At 47.0% G+C, this 11,412-nt stretch overlaps 1 protein-coding gene across 3 annotated transcripts in view; it reads right to left on the reverse strand.

Annotated features, from left to right (window-relative positions):
- The window catches only part of Hivep3 (HIVEP zinc finger 3), a 428,230-nt gene extending 417,526 nt beyond the window's left edge, over positions 1-10,704 (reverse strand). Inside the window, exon 1 of one of the 3 annotated variants that reach the window (XM_052717846.1) lies at positions 10,594-10,704. The gene's annotated coding sequence lies outside the window, so the exon portion shown is untranslated. The remainder of the gene's footprint in view (positions 1-10,593) is intronic. The other 2 variants (XM_052717845.1, XM_052717849.1) reach the window with 2 other exon arrangements.
- Positions 10,705-11,412: the final 708 nt, after the last annotated feature.

The following is an 11,412-nucleotide window of genomic DNA, read 5'->3' on the forward strand; positions in this document are numbered from 1 at the left end:
TGGTGGGAATCTTACTGGGCAGCCTAATTGATGGGTCTGAATATCGGAAGAATAATGAACATTAAAGACACAAATTTAGGAGCCATGTTTAAGGAGATAGTCCACAGCACAGACTGGGTACATTCACTTGGAATGAATAAGATATCCAAGATGCAGTTCTTGGGATGGCTCAATTTTAGAAGCTGGTTAGAATCCAGAGCAAAGCCTGGGGGAGCATCTAAAAAGATGGAATGCCCATGTCTATATCAGTCTTTGAATTCTCAGTTCTCCCAATATTTCTATCTATTCTTGCATCACTTTTGATTCTTTATTTCTAAATGACATGAAAGAAAAACCAGATGTGACCCAAATGATGTCATCTGGATGCAGTTTCTTCTGTGGTGTGTTCTTTACCCTTGGTCCAAATGACAGTGGTGGGTCCTTCAGTCAGGAGAACAATGGTTCCTGCTGGGCAGAAACGCACCAACACCCAGCAGAATCCTGAGCCAACACCACCTGGGTTTAGCTACCTTACCTGAGGATACAGTGTTCAAAATTAGGCAGGCATTTATGTTCACACCACTACTGTTCTTTCCCAGCTTTTTCCCAGATATCTGCTCATATTTATTCTTCCTAAAAATATTTATTTTTAAATATGTGCATATGTATATGACTGTGTGGGGGCTTGTGCACATGAGTGCATGCCTGTGGAGACTAAATGAGGGTATAAGACCCCCTGGAGCTGGAGTTATAGGCAGCTGCAAGCCCCACCTCCACTATGGGTACTGGGAGGCAAACTTGGGTCCTTGAAAGAGCAGTATGTACTCTTAACCATGGAGATATCTCTCCTGACCTTCATATTTATCCTTAAAGATTCTACTAATCTGTCTCCTCTCACTCTGGTCATACTGCCTGGATGCCTAACACCTTCCTCTCCTACAAACCATGCTTATTCCTTGTGCCTCACCTGGAATGCTTTCTTCCTCTTTCTCCTCCTATCCATGAAGTTACCCTCCTTGAACATCCCATCAAATCTGTCCCTGACAGTTTTCCAATGATGTTTTGAAGTGTGACCCTGTGCTCATGTGTATGCTACACAAAAAGTATTTTCAAACAGTCCATAACTGCTTCCTATTTGTCACCATCTCCTGGGTAAACCAGAAATCCCTCGGTGGTGACACCTGTGTCCCCTATTTCTATTCAGTCTTCTCAGAACCTGCTGCATCCTAAGCCCCTTCCCTGCTGGTTTTTACTCATTTACAAGTCTACGGAGTTTAGGCTGTAAAGTATAAAATTTCTTTTTTCCACTTCATTGTTCATCTACATCAACACTAGCCCACATATTTAGCTCCTTTAAAAACCCTTAGCATCTGTGTCTGGAGTCTCAGTAAGGTTGCCTTCAGCGCCATGGTGGGAAATGTTCCCATCTTTCTTGAAAGTGTTTTCTCTACACATAGATTTCTACCTTGTCAACTATTTAAGCTGCAGATATCGCTCCACTGTGTTGTAGGCTCCATGTATGTAAAACACTAATTCTATTATTGTGAACAGAGCAGCAATAAACATGGCTGAGTAGGCATCCTATGGTAAGACACAGAGTCCTTTGTGTGTATCCCAAGAATGGCATAGCTGGGTCATATGGTAGTTTTATTTTCAGATTTTTTTAAAGAGCCTTCATACAAGTTTCCATAGTGGCTACATCATTAACACCAGAGGTTCTCAACCTTCCTAATGCTGCAATTCTTCAATACATCTCCTCATGTTGTGGTGACACCCAACCATAAAATTATTTTCATTGCTACTTCATAACTGTAATTTTGCTACTGTTATGAATCATAATAGAAGTATCTGTTTTCCAATGATCTTAGGTAACTCCTGTGAAAAGGTCATTTGACACCCTCCCCAGGGGTTGCGACCCACAGTTTGAGAAACACTGATTCACACTCTCACAGGCAGTACGGGTACTCCTTTCTCCCACATCCTCACCAACATTTGCTGACACATTTGCTTGATGGCAACCATTCTAACTGGGGTGAGAAGGAAATTCAAAGTAGTATTAATTTACATTTGCCCGATGCCTACAGATGTTAAAACATTTTAAAAAATATTTCTTGACCATTTGTATTTCTTCTTCAGAGAACTCTTTTCAATGCATTGGCCCATTTATTGATTCCAAGCCACTTTCAACTGCTCCCCATTTGCTGAAGGCAAAATGTAAGTCCAAGTTATGCTTTCTCTATATATTTATAAGACATAAAGGAGATGTGGATCTGCTTTTTGTTATCCTCTCATTATGTATGAGATTTCTGTATGTCTTATTACTTCTGATTATATAGCTCAGTAACCCCAGAAAGTTCAAAAATAAAGAAGAAAAGCTATCTTCCTTGAGAGGACATTGACCATTCATTCTTCCAGGTATCTAGGCTTCTATCCAGTTGGAGAAGTTAAAACCAACTTGAGGTCTGTGGAAAAGCTGCCCAGTGACCCCAAGGTACCTTCTTGTCTCTCCACTGCTCTGCTCATTATCAAGGCAATCTTCTCATCTGTCCCTAGGGAATGGGGTGACATGGTTTCAGCTCCTGGTTCACCTTTGTCCTCAGGAGTTCCACTCAAATGCAGCTGGTGTCTGAGTGAGTCTCTCAACCTTAGGCAAGCCATGTCCTTTAACTCCTGAGCCCATTATCCTTCAGGACTGGCAAAACCAAAGTCTGTATGCAGATCTACATGGTTCTGAGGGCAAAAGTAACATGACTGTGCTCATGCACATCCAACTTCCTAGGTCCCCACTCTACCACAGGCTTCGGCCTAGCTTCTCTTTTTCATCTTCTCAGCTTGCTGGTGTTCTCTTCAAACCCTTTTTTTTATTTTATTTTAATGGTGAATGCCCCATTTTAATGTTTTCATTGGAGCTTTGTTTCAAACAGCCCAGCCTGCATCTGTCAGAAACGTAAGTTGCCTATTTGTTTTCTTCATTGTTACTGAACAAATTGTTTTCCCACCCAGCCATGGTAGTAGGATGTGGTCCCTCCTGGTACGTGAATGCCCAGGACACTTCCAAATGAGCTGCTTCAGAGCCCAAAGGCTCTCCTCTTCCCCTCTACCACAAACACAATACTTCCTACCAACGTGGTGGCTTGTCTCTGTCACTCTTTATGCAGCCTCTCTTTTGTTCTCTGGACCAAATTATATCCAAGAGGGTTTCTTCCTCAAACTATACGGATCCTCAGTTCTTGGTGTTGCAAGCAATGGGGTAAAGCTTTTCAGGTCAGGATAGACTCTCTACCTCAACAAATACAACTTTCCTGGACTCTATAAGATCAAGTGCTGCTGAGGTCAGGGGCCATCTCTGCAGTCTACACTACAACTCAAGTACAAAACAAGCCTCTAATAGATCACTGCCCCTGGCTGAGACAGTGCCTCACCTCCATCAGGGTGGCCTCCCTTAGACACCTTGAGAGTCCTGGCAGGTAGTCTAAATAGGTGAAGAGGGCCCAGTGGAAAATAATACCACCTGGGAGACCTTGCTACACCCAAAGACAGCAGCCACTAAGTGATGCTATAAAGGATTGTGGGCCTGGTGCTCCGAGAAAGGTCAAAGGCTCCCACTTTCACATTTTATATGATAACAACTAATCCAATTTTGTAGTTAAGAAAAAATATATCAACTAAATAAAACACACCTGCAGATAGAACCTGACTCAGGGATACCCCCATGCAACTTCTGTTCTATATAGTCAGTGCTAAAATAGGACACGGGTAATTTACCACACTCAAATCAATGCTTCCCAGGGGTCTCAGTGTAAAGATTTCACTACTTCAGTAACCGTAACTCTCAATCTCCCTTCATAGCACTTGCCTCCATCTCCCCCAGCAACCTGTCAGTTTCCCATCAACTTGAGCTGTGACGGAGAGATGGGCTGAGTAGAAATCACCTGGGCTTTATAGTCAAAGCATATAGTCAAAGCATCCAGTGCTACCCTCTGAGCCTTCTCAAACCCTCCTAGGTTTGCCCATCTATAAAATGGGAATGCTGATTCCCTCCTAGAAGACATCTAAAGGATAGAGTCAGTGTAAGTAAAGAGGTTGGCATGTGACCCTGGCACAGACTAGACACTAAAAACTAAGCAGACAACGAGCCACTTTCCCCCCAGAAAGACATGAAAAGCTAACCACCACCGGGTGGTGGTGGCGCGTGCCTTTAATCCCAGCACTCGGGAGGCAGAGCCAGGTGGATCTCTGTGAGTTCGAGGCCAGCCTGGTCTACAAAGCGAGTTCCAGGAAAGGTGCAAAGCTGCACATAGAAACCCTGTCTCAAAGGAAAAAAAAAAGAAAGAAAGAAAGAAAAAGAAAAGAAAAGCTAACAACCACACTACACAGAGTGTTCATGGCAAGCTAATGCCACCTGACCCTCTGCGGAAAAAGGAGAGGGTAAATGCATTCAGTAAACAGAGTAAGAATGAGGAACACAGCTCTGCAGGGACCCAGGTCTCCATGCCAATACAGCTCATGAACTTGGTCTAGGAGGTCAAGGTATGTAGAAACCCATGCTAATTAAAATTCATAGACATTAATTAAATGATTATTCAAGAACTCTCTCAACTCTTGAAGCCATTTATACACGTAGATTACAACACAACCTTGGGTCAAGTAAAGGCATGCCAAGGCCCTGATGGCCTAAACCAATGGCTCTGCAGGTTAGGGATCGCTGCTGGGAAAAGCAAGCTTGGCTGCGAAGTGAACTGCGGGGCTGGCTGTCACTGTGCGGGGTAAGCTACTGAGGCTGCAGAAGGAGGCCATCCTCTGCTGCCAGATGCAGGGATGGAGCGACTGCTACAAAGGTCCTCCCAGACTATGAGGTGCCTGCCTCTCTAGCTTAAGCCTCTAGAGAGGAGCTGCTCCAGGGGAAGCCAGCCATCAGATGGGAGCCAGAGGCTATCCTGAACACTCAGCACTCTCCACTCACGCATACCTAGAGTGAAACAGGAAGGAGACCATATCTATGCTGTCTCCAGAAACACAAGCCTCTGTGGCTAGATCCTTACGTGGGATTCTGCCAGGAGAGCATTCCAGGTAAGCTTCTCTAGCCAGGGGTTTCAAAAGAAATGAACTGTCTCTGAGAGCTTGTACTCACGCTCCACCCCACACCCCCATGCCTAATTTACCTAGCCTATGCCTACTGTAGGCAGGCTCTGGTGGCTCCTCTAACTGTGGCATGTCCATCATTGGTTTTCCTCTGGGGAGACTGAAGGATCTAGAACTACTTATCTCCTTGACTGCCCAAGCAGGGCACCAGCAGCTTTTTACTCTGTGTCTACGTTTAAAGGGGGGGAGTAAATAGTCTAAGGATATGGCTTAATGGGAGAGCTTGTCTAGTATGTGTGAGGCCTGTGGTTTGATCCACAACACCAGGAAAGTGGGAGGGGGCAGTCAGAGATGGTATAGAGGTCACAATTAGCCAGAAAGTGACAGTCACTGAGGATAAACAGTATATAGATAGGATTTACACTATTCTCAATTTCTTTACATGTTTCACATTTTCTGTAATTAAAAAGAATGTGAAAGGGAAGTGGAGAGGGGACAAACACAACCTGAAAACAAAATAATGCTGTTGGCTGTCTTCTCGGGACAATCCGGAGGCCTTCAGCTCCATAGCCTTCTAGAAGATCATGCACTGCCAGAGCAGAGATTGGCTCTTCTAAGCACCACACTCAATGTCCTCAACAAGCCAACCTTTGAAAAATTCCCTAGAACTTTAAAAGATCATTCTGGTAGGACCCAGCTGCCCTTCTCAACATATAAACCCGTCTGCCTCCACAAATCATCTTTCCAGCCTCTCGACACTACAAGGGCCTCCACTTCCTGTTCCAAACTACCGAGTTGAGCAATCAAGCTATTGAGAGAGTTCCCTGGTGGCAGACAGCAGCTCACTTAGCTGGGTCTCCTTCTGGATGTCAGATGTAATGCCCCAAGGACAGAAAAGAACACTTTGTTTTCTTCCCCTTCCTCTTCCCTTAACCTCAACCTGCTCCTGATGAGAATTTGCATAATCACATATCATGAAGTTCTCCACCTTTAAGACTATGACATGTTGGGCTGCGTGGTTCTTTGTGGTGGGAAAAAACATGATGCTGTGTGTCCTAGAATGTTGAGCAGCATCTCTGGTCTCTACCCACTAACTTCCAAGAAGCATATAGACCATCCCTAGCTGTAACAACCAGCCATGTCTCTGAGTATTGCCAAATGGATGGGGGGGGGGGGGAATCAGAAGTTGTTGAGAAACATCAGCCTAACAGAGAGTAAAAAAGCAAGACCAGCTGGGTGGCAGTGGCACACACCTTTAATCCCAGCACTTGGGAGGCAGAGCCAGGCAGATCTATGTGAGTTTGAGGCCAGCCTGGTCTACAGAGTGAGATCCAGAACAGGCACTAAAACTACAAAGAGAAACCCTGTCTCAGAAAAAAAAAAAAAAAAAAAAAAAAAAAAACAAGACCAACGTCTTTGAAGAGAGAGAGAGAAAGAGAGGGTGGGGGCAGGGGAGAGAAAGGGAGATTTATACAGTTTGCTCCCACATAATTAGACAATATATTTCAACCTATGAATTTATAAATAAGAAGATTTAAGAAATGCTGCATTCTAAGCCAGAAATATGTAAAGTACCAAGAGAAAAGTGAACTCAGCATTCCCAACTGTATCCTCTCTGTCTTTGCGGTTTCCTGTGCAAATCTCATTTGCTTCCCCCACATTATCCTGTTTTCCAGTCAGTGTGGTCATCCAAACATCTCACCCAGCCTCTCAGAGCACCACACAATCTGAGTTTCAGCTGGAAAGACAAGCTCCCCAGCGGCTTTCCCAGCACCCCCCATGACGCACACTGTCTCTCCAGCACAGGTTTAAGAGGGTCGCTGGAGGACAGAGTCCCCCATAAGAACATTCTCCAACCAAATCAGAGAATCGCCAATGTGTTCTAATGGTTCCACCTCAAAACCCGACTCCTTCTCTGGGCAATAACATCAAAATGATAGCCTTTTACACCCCAGACTCTTCACGCCTACTTCCTCCATCATTAAACGGGGAATGAGACCACTGCTCTGGTTCAGGGCCTACCCTCTGCCACCTCCACACTTCAGAGGCTAGCATAACCAGTCAACACTTGGCTTAGCCAAGAAGCACAGCAGCCAGCCAGCATCTGAGACAGCAGCCCCCACGGGGGATACCAAGGTTTCTTCACTGCACAGAGGGAGTTTCCCACTCAAGCTAAATGGTACCCTCCCTTCATGTGAAGAAAGAAAACCTATTTTCTGTAGAGGCTTTTCATTAGCCTCATTCCATCCATGTAGCTTTGGGGATACACAGGCAAAATGGCTTCTTGGATTTGTCAGCTCCGTCAGCAGCTCTGGCAAGCCTCTATCCTCTTGTATTCCTAGGAGGGTCCGACTGTCTGATGTTATGGCAGGCAGTTGCCGTGTGCATGGCTTCTCATCTGGGGTCTATTTCTTCCTGGATCCATCCTACGCCACTGCCTGTCTCAGCCTAGATCCCCTCATCCTGAATCTAGCCTTGGCTTTCTAATGTCTCCCTGGATTAGCATCCCTCCTCTAAACCCCTTCTCTTTTACACAGATGGCAGATTGTCTTTCAAAAGCACAAACCACAATTTCCCATCCTATCACTGGATATAGTCAGATAGACAGACAGATATAGATCTAGACATCACGCTATATCTCTCTATCTCTCTTTTATGGCACTGGAAATTGAGCTTGGTACCTCATGCATGCTAGGCAAGCACTCTGTCACTAAGCTATACTCCCAACCCTGGCCAGGAAGCTCGAGGATCCACCTGTCTGCACTCCAGCACTCATGCCACACACCCTGTTTTTATGTGAGTGCTGGGCGTCCGAACTCAGGTCTTCTTGTTTGCACAGCAAATACGTTACCCACTAAGCCATCTCCCCAGCCCCCTAAACAACTTTTAACACATCTTCCCAAGCCTACATACCATAATTCTGGGACCCATGGGTTTGCAATTTAGGTCCTGCCATCATTTGACTCCTGCAAAAGATGCCAGTGCCGAGGGTTCCTCACAGATGTCCCTTACACAGTACTACACATGTTATCCCAATTCTATAGAATTACCTCTCTTCTGGCTTTACCCCTCTTCTGGTTGCTGTTGTTATTACACAAGTCACCATGTAGGCCAGCACAATGGCCCTAAGGCAGTTGCCACTGAGCCTGATGGCCTATGTTCAATGCCTAGGACCCATGTGATAGAAGGAGAGACTCTTGTTCTCTCTCTCTCTCTCTCTCTCTCTCTCTCTCTCTCTCTCTCTCTCTCTCTCACACACACACACACACACACACACACACACACACACACACACACACACACTGAATAAATAAATAAATAAATGTAAATTAAAAATTGAACAAGGTGAAGCCTCTCATCCACTGTATAGCCTTCCAGTTCTCGTCTCTCATACACATACATATTAACCATTTCTACTGGGTCTTCTGCTGCGCCTACGGAAGAGGACACTCAGTTCTATGGGTACTAACTCATCTCTCCAGCTCCCAGGATTAAAGACAGTTGGCTCATCTGCTTCCTTAACTGCCATCCCATTGGTGAAGAGATGGAAGGGAGGAAGATGATGTTTTGTCATCAAAATCACAGAATTCTGGTAGCAAAGTGGACAGTGGCATAAGAGCTCCCACCACAGTGCTTGTATGACACTATGAAGCACCCATCTCCTCCCTGTGGTGCAGAATGTAACACTGCGTGAACAGCCAATAGAAATCAATACCCATGGAAAGAGGAGTCTGGAGAGGCAGGACCACGCACTCGTTAAGGACTTGAACTCTGAACTTAGGCTACCAATGTTAGAATCTGTTGTTTCATTGTCCAACCTGAGTTAAACAACTGGGCCTCAGACTCCTTGTCTGAAATGTGGGGTGCTAGTTGAACTGTCTTAGTAGGGAAATCATGGGGATTACATAAAACACCTGTAAAGCACTTAGAACAGTACCGGCTATTTTTACTAATAAAATACGCTATAAACATCATTGCAGCTTTAATATACCCCTCCAAATACATTTTTTTAATCTTTGTTTTGACATAGGTTGGCAAAATAAAGCCAAATGCTATTAGCTCAGAGTCTTGTCGAAAAAGATACCAGTATGGAACATGGAACTTCGTGACTTTTGTCCAAAAAAAAAAAAAAAATCAAGTTTCATAGTGGCTGACACCATTTCTGCTGGGACAAACAGCCTCAGAAAGACCTCAGAGATCAAAACCACTGCAACCCCTACCGCACCAAATATTACAGAGAAAAAGAACTCATGCCCCCTAGCAGTAATTATCTAAGTACCGTGGGTTGCAAATCTGTTAGAGAGTTTTTGCTGTGACAATATTTCTAGTAAATTGCTGCTTCTAACACAAAGTCCTGGTGTTGCAAGGCTGGCATACTAATAGAAAGGTTATTATAGAAACACTATTAAAATGAATTAGGTATTATTAAAGATTCGGCACTACAACAGCGCCTGATTACAAAGGATTTCAAGGTCCACTGCTTAATGGGCAGATGAAAGTGCTAATTAAGCCTTTTTGAGAGGATGTCCCTAGGCGGGTCTGTAAGACTACAGGTAACAAGAGGTCTTCAGACTAAAAGGGGAACCAGTCGTGCCTAACCATATGGATGTAACCCTCCTGGGAAGATGGAGAGGCAAGAGAAAGAGCAGAGGTTTTCTGCTCAGGAAGGGTAACCTGGTAGCAGACACGGAGCCAAACTTACTTGAACCTCTGTTTTCCCCTTACCTGCTTCCTCAGCGTCCATTTCCTCCTCTCTTTATGTTTAGAAAACTAGAGAACCTTCCTTAGACCTTAGAGCCTCCACACATAGGGACAGCCTTGCACTGAGTACCTAAGCCCTCTGGAGCAACCAGAAGACGCTGGGGCTGTCCACGGCCAAAAAACATCTCTCACCGCCAGTAGCTCTAAGTGGATTTCAAGGAGTTGCTAAAGGCACTGACTGGCCATTTGTATCAGGGTCTATTTTGCTTTTCCCACCCTGTTAATTAACTAATCAGGCCTGGCAAGGCACCTCACAAACATGAGGTGTTAGAGAAAAAGCTAAGTAAATTCGCCCACCGCGTCTAAATGTCAACGCTACCTTACAAGGAGGGGGGCAGAGCGCTGGGAGCTGAGCTAACGCGGAGACCCGCGCCCCGCAGCAGCCTCGGACCCCGCGCGGCTCTCAGCAGGACTCCTGGACCCGAGCCACACGGGCCACCTAGGCCACGGCCAGCCGCGCTGCCCGAGGCGCATCCCCGCGGCTCAGCCGCCCGCTCCCCGCGGCGCTCGGATGTCAACAAACTTTCCCGGCCCGGGGTTGCGCCGGGTCTCTGGTAACTGCCCGCCAGCCAGCGCAACGTGGGGACAGGTGTGAGACCGAAGCCCCCCACCCCGCATCCCCGCCACCGCGCGGGCAGTCAGGGTCGGAGGGGCGCCGTGGGGGAGGGGAGGCCGTGGACCCGCCCCCTGGGCGGCGCGGCGCTGACATGACCGGAGGACGCGGACAGCGGTCCCCAGGGACGCGATGGCGCTGCAGCGGGGCGGCCTTACCTGTGCTGGGCTGAGGCGGCTCCGGAGGCCCGGCGTGCGAGCAGCAGCGGCTGCGGGCGCCGACTGACAGCCCCAGGACCCGCCTCCAGCCCGCAACCACGCCCCCTCCGCGGCCACGCCCCCCCCAGTCCGCGACCGGGGTCAAGCTCGGTCCACAGCGCCGAGGGCGGGGGCGCTCGCTTTCGATTGGCCTGGGAGGCGCCGGCCCCGCCCACTCCCCGCCTCCTCGCTGGGGGCGGGGGGGTTGGGAAGCCGCGCTTGCGCAGAAGCTCAGGGCAGAGCCTAAACCGGTGCTGGTCGTTCTGTAGCTGAGCGCTGGTTGCTGTTCATCTTCCTCAGCTCGGTTGGTTTTGAGCCCTGGACTGCGGGAGGAGACCATCCCTGACCAGAGGAGACCCTAAATGAGTCAGGCGGAGGGGCCCAGGTCCACACTTGGGATCCGCTCCTGGCCCAGCAAGTGTCCCGGTGAAGCGAGGTTAGAGTGAGTGACAGGATCCTGCCAATCAGAGTGAGAGACGCTGAAGGAAATAAGCCTTCCTCGCTCCCAGCACCTCCCCAGGCTCCCTAGCTCAGTGTGTAAACAAGATCATGTGACTCCCTACAAAATCAATGGATACCCAGCAATTCTCTCCTAGATAGATGTTCAAGAGAATGTCTACACAAAACACTTAGACGCAGATGTTCCCAGCAGCACGTTAAAAAGAGGAGGAGAAGCGACTGAACTGTCAATGGATGACAGTTAAGCAAATTTTGGTTTGTTCATGCAATGGACGAGTGTTTGGTAATAAAAAGGAATGACGTTCTGTTACATGGTACAAC

The sequence above is a fragment of the Peromyscus californicus genome, unplaced genomic scaffold (genome assembly GCF_007827085.1).
Source record: "Peromyscus californicus insignis strain IS unplaced genomic scaffold, ASM782708v3 Scaffold_5__1_contigs__length_169319896, whole genome shotgun sequence".
NCBI lineage: Eukaryota > Metazoa > Chordata > Mammalia > Rodentia > Cricetidae > Peromyscus > Peromyscus californicus.